The 10,408-nt window shown below is 43.8% G+C and overlaps 1 long non-coding RNA gene across 1 annotated transcript; it reads left to right on the top strand.

Moving 5' to 3' along the window:
- The first annotated feature begins 439 nt into the window (after positions 1-439).
- On the top strand, positions 440-9,346 carry LOC118238551. Its single transcript, XR_004770038.1, has 3 exons — positions 440-704; positions 1,434-1,553; positions 9,225-9,346. It is a non-coding gene; the product is annotated as an uncharacterized LOC118238551 (long non-coding RNA).
- Positions 9,347-10,408: the final 1,062 nt, after the last annotated feature.

Raw genomic sequence — 10,408 nt, forward strand, 5'->3', positions numbered from 1 at the left:
TTGCACCAAGGTTTCAAAAAACTGCTTAGGCCAGGCAGTATGACATAGGGATAGTTTATTTGAATGGAACTCCTGAGTAAGACTTTGGGTGAAGCTTTGAAGATGAAGCCTACATTGTATTGAAGACCTCAGAATATTGATGATGCTACAAACCTGGGTCCTTTTCCAAGGAAAGCAGGAAGTGCCAAGTGGAGAAACAGAATTGGAGGGAAGAGGGACAGATGATGTCATCGTGAGTACAGGATGCTGGACATGGAGCTGTAGAGTTTGCTTGTTTTGACCTCCTGTGTTTTGGCCTGATTTTTCTTGCTATCTTCTTGTTACTATCTTTTGGAATGACAATGTTTACTCTGTACCATTGTATGTTGGTAGTATGTAAATTCTTTTATTGTTAATAGTAGTAGTACTAATCATTATTGTTATTTTGTTTTACAGAGGCTTGCAGTTAAGAAGAGACTTAGCTCTTTTGAACAATGTTGAAAATGTCAAGACTATGTGAACATTTGAAGTCAGACTGCATGCATTTTGCATTAGGAGACAATCCTAAGCCTATGAAGGCCAGAGACAGAAGTTACAGTTTGAGTGCAGACACCTCCCATAGGATTGTGTGCTCAGATACTCAGTCACAGCTGATGGTGCTGTTCTGGGAGAAGGATGCGGACCTTTAAGAGACGGAGCCTCATTTGAGGAAATGGGTCTTCAAGGTGAGGGCCTTGGCATTTTATAGCACAGACCAGCTTTCTGTTCTGCTTTTTGTCTGACAGTGTGTGAGGGTCCTAATATGCTCCCAGCACCACAAACTCTGCCATGCCTCACCATTGTGGACTACAACCTTTAAATCTGTGAGCAAAACTGAATGTTTCAAGAAAAAGGAGAAGGAAGAAGGGGAGGAGGCAGAGAAGGAGGATCAGGAAATGGGGGAAGAAAAGGAGGAAGAAGGGGAGAGGGGAAGGACCAGGAGAATGGGAAGCAGATGCAGAAGCTGCAGCTGCAGCAAAAGCTATAACCCATTTCCTGGAAAATGGACCCAGACTTCCTTCCGTGCAGCAGATTAAGAGGACATGAGCAGATCCTGAAATAAATGGGGATTTTGAGGTAGGGTCGGGAGTTCCCATCTGTAATACCAACATTTGGGAGACGGAAGTGGGAGGATTGCAACAAGTTCAACCCTAGCCTGAACTACAGAGTAAATATTCCAGACCCTTTCTTTTATTTTAAAAATGAGATTCCCTCAGGCAATAGGAAAGGCAGGGCTGTTGGGGGAATCGGCTAAACAGCATCTACCACCACAGTTTTGGCTCAGTTTGTGTGATGTTTGAGTAGGTGGCTTTGTCCTTGGGTATCTCGAGGAACAAATCAGACAGGTAAGTAACTCAATACATGCTTTGGATAGATGTTAAAGCAGTAAGGAAAAATGGTTCCTCTTTCTCCAGGACTCCACTGAAGTGAAGAACTCGATGCATGGGCAGATCCATCGTCTCAGAGCACATGAGCACAGAATGTATCCAAGTGGGATTCTGAGAAGAAATCCTACCATGCAGAGGCCAATCAAGGTTCAGTGAAATCAGCCCCAACTTCAGTCTTACAGCCTATGAGAAGTCAAAGAATCCCTGCTCCTTCCTCTGCCCCAGCTTCTGTGACTTCTGTCTGGGCAGGCAAAGGGGCTGAATTCTTACTTCCTGTGAATTATGTCACAGTTTGTCCTAAATCCTTTAGTCACCTCCTGCTCTTAGGCAGTGCTGACCATGATGTGACCCAATTCCTCTCTTTGGTTTATTTCCGTTCTTCAAAGCAGTTGGTGTGTGTAGAAAACAACCAAAGTTTGGGGGCGATGGAGAGCAACTTATATAAATAATCTATTACTGAATAGGCATTCTAGTTCTTAAGAGTAATTTGACTTGTGCTTTGGTTGTGGGTTTTTTGTTTGTTTTCAAGACAGGGTTTCTCCTTGTAGCCCTGGATGTCCTAGAGCTCTCTGTTGACCAGGCTGGCCTTGAACTCAGAGATCCACCTGCCCCTGCCTCTGGAGTGCTGGGATTAAAGGCATGTGCCAGCACTGAATTTGACTTTTTTTTTTAATTTATTTATTAGTTCTAGTTAGGGAACAAGTTTGTTTTACATGTAAGTCCCTTCTCCCTCTCCCTCCCCTTACCCCCATCCCTCCTCCCCCACTCCCAGCCTACCCCCCACCCCATCCACCCACCACTCCCCAGGCAGGGTAGAGCCCTCAATGGGGGCTCTGCAAAGTCCACCAAATCTTCCTGTGCTGGTCCTGAGCCCTTCCCCATGTGTCCAGGGCCAGAGTGTAACCCTTCACGTGGGATGGGCTCTCAAAGTCCCTTCTTGCACCAGGGAAAAATACTAATCCACCACCAGAGGCTCCCTGGAGTGCAGAGGCCTCCTTATTGACATCCATGTTCAGGGGTCTGGATCAGTCTTGTACTGGCCTCCCCGACAGCATCTGGGGTCGATGTGCTCTCCCTTGTTCAGGCCAACTGTTCCTGTGGGTTTCTCCAACCTGGTACAGACCCCTTCGCTCTTCATTCCTCCCTCTCTTCAACTAAATTCCAGATTTCAGTTCAGTGTATTTCTGTGGATGTCTGTCTCTGCTTCCATCAGCCACTGGATGAAGGCTCTAGGATGGCATAAAGAGTAGTCATCAATCTCATTTTAGGGGAAGGGCTTTTAGGTTATCCTCTCCACCATTGCCTGGATTACGTCATCCTTGTAGGTCTCTGGAGATCTCCCTGGTTCCAGATCTCTTCTCGGACCTATAGTGGCTCCCTCTAACATGGTATCTCTCATCCTGCTCTCTCTCCTCTATTCTTTCCCCAACTCAATATTTCTGCCCCTCCATTTCCTCTCCTCTACTCCTCTTCTCTTGCTCTTATTGTAGCAGCTCCCTCCCCCCTACCCTCATGCTTCCCATGTTCAGGAGTTCATGCCACTTCCATTCCTGGGGACCATTTATCCCTTAGAGTCCTTCATCTTTCCTAGTTTCTTTGGTGAAGAGGATTATAGGCTGGTAATCCTTTGCTCTATGTCTAAATTTCATATATGAGTGAGTACATACCATGTTTGTCTTTTTGTGACTGGGCTACCTCACTCAGGATGGTTTCTTCTAGTTCCATCCATTTGCCTGCGAATTTCAAGATTCCATTGCTTTTTTTCTGCTGAGTAGTACTCCATTGCATAAATGTCTTTAATTTCTTTTTTTTATTTCTTCCTCAACCCAGGAATGGTGCAATTGGGTGTTATTCATTTTCCACACAAATGTAGGTTTTCTGCAATTCGTATTGCTGTTGAATTCTAGCTTTAATGCATGGTGGTCTGATAAGATACAGGGGGTTATTTCAATTCTTTTGTAACTGTGGAGGTTTGCTTTGCTGCCAACTATGTGGTCAATTTTTGAGAAGGTTCCATGTGGTGCTGAGAAGAAGGTATATTCTTTTGTGTTTGGATGGAATGTTCTATAGATATCTGTTAAACCCAGTTGGGTCATAACTTCTGTCAGATCCTTTGTTTCTTTGTTAAGTTTCTGTCTGGTGGTCCTGTCAAGTGGTGTAAGGGGGGGTGTTGAAGTCTTCTACTATAAGTGTGTGTGGTTTTATGTGTGGTTTGAGCTTTAGTAATGTTTCTTTTACAAATGTGGGTGCTTTCGTATTTGGGACATAGATGTTCAGGATTGAGACTTCATCTTGATGGACTTTTCCTGTGATGAGTATGAAATGCCCTTCTTTATCTCTTTTGATTGCTTTTAGTTTAAAGTCTAATTTGTTAGATATTAGGATTGCTACACCAGCTTGTTTCTTGAGCCCATTTGATTGGAAAATTTTTTCCCATTCTTTTACTCTGAGGTATCGCCTGTCTTTGAAATTGAGGTGTGTTTCTTGTAAACAGCAGAAGGATGGATTCTGTCTTCGTATCCATTCTGTTAGCCTATATCTTTTTATGGGTAAGTTAAGACCATTGACATTTAGGGATATTAATGTCCATTATTCTTTGTTTTGGATTTATTGTTGGTGGTGTCATTGCATGTGGATTTCGCCCTCCTGTTTCTTTTTGTGTTTGGTAAAATTAGATTATCTATTGCCAGTGTTTTTGTGAGTGTAGTTATGTTCGTTGGGTTGGAGTTTTCCTTCCAGAACCTTCTGTAGTGCTGGATTTGTGGATATGTATTGTTTAAATCTGTTTTTGTCATGGAATATCTTGTTTTCTCCATCTATAGTGATTGAAAGTTTTGCTGGGTACAGTAGTCTGGGTTGACATCCATGCTCCCTTAGTGCTTGTAGGGTATCTATCCAAGACCTTCTGGCTTTCAGAGTTTCCATTGAGAAGTCGGGTGTGATTCTGATTGGTTTGCCTTTATATGTTACTTGGCCTTTTTCCTTTGCTGCTCTTAATATTTTCTCTTTATTCTGTAGATTTGGTGTTTTGATTATTATGTGTCGGGGGGGGGGACTTCTTTTTGTGGTCCAGTCTGGTGTCCTGTAAGCTTGTTGTACTTTCATAGGCATATCCTTCTGTAGGTTGGGGAAGTTTTCTTCTATGATTTTGTTGAATATGTTTTCTGTACCTTTGAGCAGTGTTTCTTCACCTTCTTCTACACCTATTATTCTTAGGTTTGGTCTTTTTACAGTGTCCCATATTTCCTGGATATTTTGTGTTAGGGATTTGTTGGACTTGAGGTTTTCTTTGGTTGATGAATGTATATCCTCTAGTGAGTCTTCAATAGCTGAGATTCTCTCTTCCATCTCTTGAATTCTATTGGTTATACTCACATCTTTAGTTCCTGATCGTTTATCCAGCCTTTCCATTTCCAGCACCGCCTCATTCTGTGTTTTCTTTATTGTGTCTATTTCAGCTTTCATGCTTTGAACTGTTCCAAGAACTTCCTTCACTTGTTTGGATGTTTTTTTCTTGGGTTTCTTTAGATTCTTTAAGAGATTTATTTCTTGAATTTTTTGGTTTGTCTTTTCCTCCATTTCGTGTAATTTTTTGTTTGCTTTTTTTTCTATTTCTTTAAGGGATTTTCTTGTTTCCTCTTTAAAGGTCTCTATCATCTTGCTGAGATAATTTTTGAGGACCATCTCATCTTCATGTTCTGTGTTGGGCTTTTCAGATCTTGCTGGAGTGGAGTCCCTAGATTCTGGTGGTGTCATATTGGTCTTTCTGTTGTTGAGTGAAATTCTGTCTTCTTCCCATATCTTCTTTTAGTGGGTGCAAGTGGGGTCTCTCTATCTCCTCTTGTGACCCAGTGGTGTGTGGGGGCCAGGAATTCAATGTCCACAACTCTGGATGGTCTTGCCTCTCCTGGTAGTCTCCTCACTCGTTGTGGATCGGTTGGCAGAAAGAGATGGAAGAGTGGGGTGTTTCCAGATTCAGGGAGCTCCTCCTTGTCAGTGCGTGTCTACCCCAAGCAGGCGGGCACAGGCCGGGGTGGTCTGGGTGAGTGATGGTTTGGGTGGGGGTTTGGTAAGGGCAGAGGCTCACTCACCTCGTTCCTGGGTCGGTTTGCGGAAAGGGATGGAAGAGTGGGGTGCTACCAGATTCAGGGAGCAGGGAGCTCCTCCCTGCCTGGGCGTGTCTACCCCAAGAAGGTAGGCGCAGGTGGGGGCGTGGTGGGGGGTGGTGGTGGTAGGGGTGAGTGATGTTTTGGGCAGGAGTTGGGTAAGGGCAGAGGCTCACTCACCTAGTTCCTGGGTCGGTCGGCCACTGAATTTGACTTTTAAGGGCTCTGATTTTATTCCTCCTTAGGCTGTAGCCTTGCTGCCTTCGTCCCTTATAACCTTGTTTTCCCATTTCCAACCTTATCCATTTCATGTAGGGCAGTTTAGCTTTGTGTGTGGGGGTATTGCTTGTTTCTTTGACTGACTGTGAGTGTCCTTAGATCTCTAATTAATTTCTTAAACAAATACAGTCTCTTCCCTGAGAAAAAATTTGGAGTGAGTTGTTTGAAAGGTTGAACTGGGGGCTGGACTCAGTGGTTAAGAACACTTGTTGTTCTTGCAGAAGACATGGGTTCAATTTCCAGTACTCACATGGTAGTTCATAACCATTTATAACTCCACTTCTGGGAGATCCTATGTCTTTTTCTGGCCTCACATACCAAGCATGATACACATATTTACACATGGGTAAAACAGTCATACACATGAAATAAAAGAAATAAATCTAAAAATAAAGCAAGATTTCTACATTGAAGCAGGTGATATTGAAGGAAAAATCAGAAAAGATGTCATAGAGGTGGAAACAGAGTTGGGCCTTGAGAAGTGGGGGCCACATGGCCAGTTATGGGAGGCAGGGAGGAATGCCATGTCTACTCAGATGGGGAGGACTTGGGCAAAACTAACAATTTGTAAGTAGTGGGGGAAGAAGAATTTGAATATGGGGTAATGTAGAAAGGGCTATGAGGGGATAATTCCAGACAACTTGAGAAGCCTAATCCCATAGTAAGAGTTGTCTGAGAAATTTTAGCAGCCAAGTCCAATATGATGAGAGATTTCATGACTTGGGAAGGCCAACTTTTATTTCCCATTTCTTCTTTATTTTTTCTTTCCTTGCCTTTCTTCTTCTTCTTCCTCCTCCTCCTCTTCTTCTTCTTCTCCTTCTCCTTCCTCTTCCTCTTCCTCCTCCTCCTCTCCTTCTACTCCTCCTTCTTTTTTGCTACAAGGTTTCTAAACTGCCTTTTGTGCTATTGTGAGAGAGGAATCCTCCATCTTGTTAAGCTACTGCAATGGGGCACCAAGGAATGTCTTTCACTAATTTAGTTACTTCTACTGAAGGTGTAGAAAGTAGAGTAGACAAGGACTGCTCATGAGGGGAGGACGAGCGAAAGGAGGAGCTCCTGTTGGCAGCTTGCAAAGTTAAGAAGCAGAGAAAAAGGTCCAAGGGGGAAAAGATATATAGGGCTGGGGAGCTTCCTGGCCATTTGCAGTTTCATCACACTGGTCACCTTTGTGACTGTCTGGTCCTAATTCCTGGGGCAGAAAGCAGAACTGTTAGTGGTTGTACGTGAAGAAGATAGGGAACTATGCAAACACCTGGACTGAGATGGAGATTATCAAAGAGTATTCAGTGATATATACAAGGATCAAAAGGGATAAAATCATAGTAACAACAACAGCTGATACTGGATTCTTGTCTTGTCCTTTGGACTATTCTGTGATCTGATGTATTCCAACTTGTTCAATCTGCATAGTACATGCAATGTTCTTATTTCAGAGAGAAGTAAAATGAGGCATGAAGAGGTTACGCCAAAGGTCACCTACAAGTTACAGACCCAAGCTTCAGATTCAAGCACTCTGACCCTCGGCTCATCTCTAAACTGAAACCAAGGGGAATCTTGAGTGACCCCTTTAGACTGAACCAACTCCACTCACTTTTGGTTACTAGCTTTTATGACCAATTTTAGAGATCATTTGGCTAAGGGATCTATTAGTATCCACCAGCTTTTCTGTAGATGACCTCTGTTATGTGAGTCATAAGAGAAAACCTTGCCTAAGTTTTATATTTTAGAATTTGGGGTCACTCTTGCTACCTCAGATCAATTGAAATTGCTGACTTCTCCACCTAGGCCTGTGTGAAGTGTGAGACCCTTTGATGTCTGCTTTTTGATCCTGATAGTGCCACTGTTTTCTGGACACATGTCCTGTGGAGAGCTAGGGCGTCTGGTTATGTGTATGCTGACCCCTGATTCCTCAGCTTCCCTCACCTCTAATACCTTTCCTATGCCTCTTGACAACAAAAGCTTTTTGTTTGTTTGAGACAGGGTTTTCCTGTGGCTTTGGAGGCTGTCCTGAAACTAGCTCTTATAGACCAGGCTGGTCTTGAACTCACAGAGATCCTGCTGCCTCTTCCTCCCAAGTGCTGGGATTAAAGGCCTGAGCCACCACTGCCTGGCTTGCCAACCTTACTTCTTTATCCCCTAGGTATCACTGAATCCTATTTCCAGGGAGATAGGTTTGAGGCTTCCTTTTGCACCCTCATCCTTAGCTACTGCATTTGTTATTTTCTATGACAAAGTACCTGATAGACGAAACCTGAGTGAGGATGAGTTCATTTTGACTCACAGCTTATGTAAAGTCCATCATGGCAAGAGAGGCATGGCAGCAGGAGTGTATGGAGTCTGGTCATATGATCAGTAAGCAGAGAAAGACAATCTGTTGCTCTCTCTTATTTCATTCAATCTGGGACCAAGTCCATGGGATGGTGCCACTCAGATTCAGGGTGGGCCTCCTCTCTCCGTTAGCCCTTTGGAAACACCCTCACATCCACACTTAGAAGCCTGTCTCCAGGGTGACTCTAAGTCCCATCAAGATTAAGCATCACAATTGACTTGTGCATAAACCCTTTCTCTTCTGTAAAATGTTTTTTTCAGTGTAGAGCCTGATGAGCAGAGTGGGCCTGGTTCAATAACAAAACTGGAGACAACCCTTTCCCTCTGTCATCATCCATCTCTTTCCCTCTAACAGTCTTTGACAGCAGTGGAGATGAACAGGAAAGCAGGGGACTCTCTCCATTGTGTTGTGGATCTGCCCTCCAGAATCTGCTTTGGGCAGAGCTGGGGAGTTCTGGTAGGGGAGGATGAAGCAGGTTGGCCTGTGACCCACAGGACCGCCACAGGAGGATGAAAGTGTGTATGTGGTAAGAGAAAAAAACGGTGTCTGGGAAGGGTGACACTCTCTTTCCTTGGTTAGAGTTCCCATGTAGCCAGTGTGTGGGAGGTACCTGGGAAGGTGTGTGGCAGAGTGGGCCCCAAAGCCTCGGGGGTCTGTTCTTGTTCTCAGCCCTCTTCCGAGCCCTGCCTCTCCCAGGTGTGAGGTGACGGAGGAATGGGGTGAAAGCAGGGCCCACCCCTGGAGGTTTCTGCTGTCTTCTTTCTACACTAAAGGATTTTTCTTATTTTAAGAGTAGTAGGCAGTAAGTTCTGGAATGTCTGAAACACGGAAAAGAGACTTAATAAATATACTTTCAAACCCGAGACTCAGCTCCTGGCCAGGAGACATGCAAACTTTTTAATATCCTTGTTCTGCATCTGCTTAAATGGAAACAGCCCCTGGTATTTTTAGCTGCTGTGTAATCAAAGTAAGAAGGAAAGAGGGAATGTATATTTTTTTCCTCTCCTAGTTAGAATAGGAGAATGAATTGCTCAATCCTTAACAGAGTCCAAGAAGGGAGGAAATTCCCGGAGTCCCCACTGATTGGCTCCTCCTCTGTTCTAGCCATGATTTAAACCCAGGGAGGGAAGAAGAGAGAGGAGAGAAATTGAAGGACAGACCAGCATTGAGGTCTACAGTACCTGGACCAGCTAACAGGAGCCACGGGGGTTGGAAGTGGCGTCCAGCAACCTCCCAGGTAAGAAAGCTTGCAACCGAGGCTTTATCTATGATTGGGAGGAGGATGGCCAACGTGGAGTGGCCATAGGCTGAAGTGTACTGCTAAAAATCTAGGTAAGGCAATACAGACTGAGTTAAAAAACAGTATCTGCCAGGACCTGTGAACCATGTCTTCAGCCAGTATTAGACTCCATCCTCCCAATGCCAGGAGGTACCACCGCCTTACCTGTCAGTGCAGTGTGTGGGCAACAGATTCTACCTGGAGCAATGCATTTTAGATGAAATATTTTCTAAGTCTATTCATGTTTCTTCTTGCAAAGACCTCTTCTCTCTGTGCAATCTCTTATGTGTTACAGCTCATTGTTCTCTTAAAACAGAATTTTCATTTCAGTTGTGATTAGGACACTATTATAACTTTTCCATCTGAGATTTTGTGTGAACCAATGAAGATGATGTTTGTGAACTCACAGGAAGGGGCTCACTTAGTCACATGTGTTTTAATTATTATTTGTGAGGGGAGGATTTTTTTCTCCTCAATTCTCATATAGTTACCCTCATAGTGCCCCAAGCAGGCATTTTGAAATTCTTCAAGAATGATGTGGTAGACTAATTTTGAGAGATATGACTTTTTATTTATAATTTTTGAGGGTGGGAAAAGGCTGGGATAAGAGGGAGGGAGGAAGACCAAGTGAGAAAAGACAGCATTTCACTCCTAAGGATGAGATTTGCTTATATAAGCATTAATAGAAGAATAAGCTCAACATAAAAATAACCAATTATCTACATCTGACGCAGGTAAGCCACAGCTCTGCATCTGTTGCAGACTCAGAGTGAAGGGGACAGTGTCAAGAGAAGATATACAGAAGGAAGTAGAGAGTATCAAGTACTGGTGCCATTTTCCCCGGAAACCAAGGGGAAATATCTCCTGGCTTCCTTTTGTGCTACTTTGAATTCTTTAATGTCTCTAATGGTGTTGATTGAAAAATCAAGGAAACTAGGGCAGATGATTTCCAGCCCATCTTGTGGCTTTGGCTTCCACTCCAGTGCTGTGCCGTGGTTTGACATGTAGA

This window comes from Cricetulus griseus, chromosome 5, assembly GCF_003668045.3.
Source record: "Cricetulus griseus strain 17A/GY chromosome 5, alternate assembly CriGri-PICRH-1.0, whole genome shotgun sequence".
NCBI classification, from domain to species: domain Eukaryota; kingdom Metazoa; phylum Chordata; class Mammalia; order Rodentia; family Cricetidae; genus Cricetulus; species Cricetulus griseus.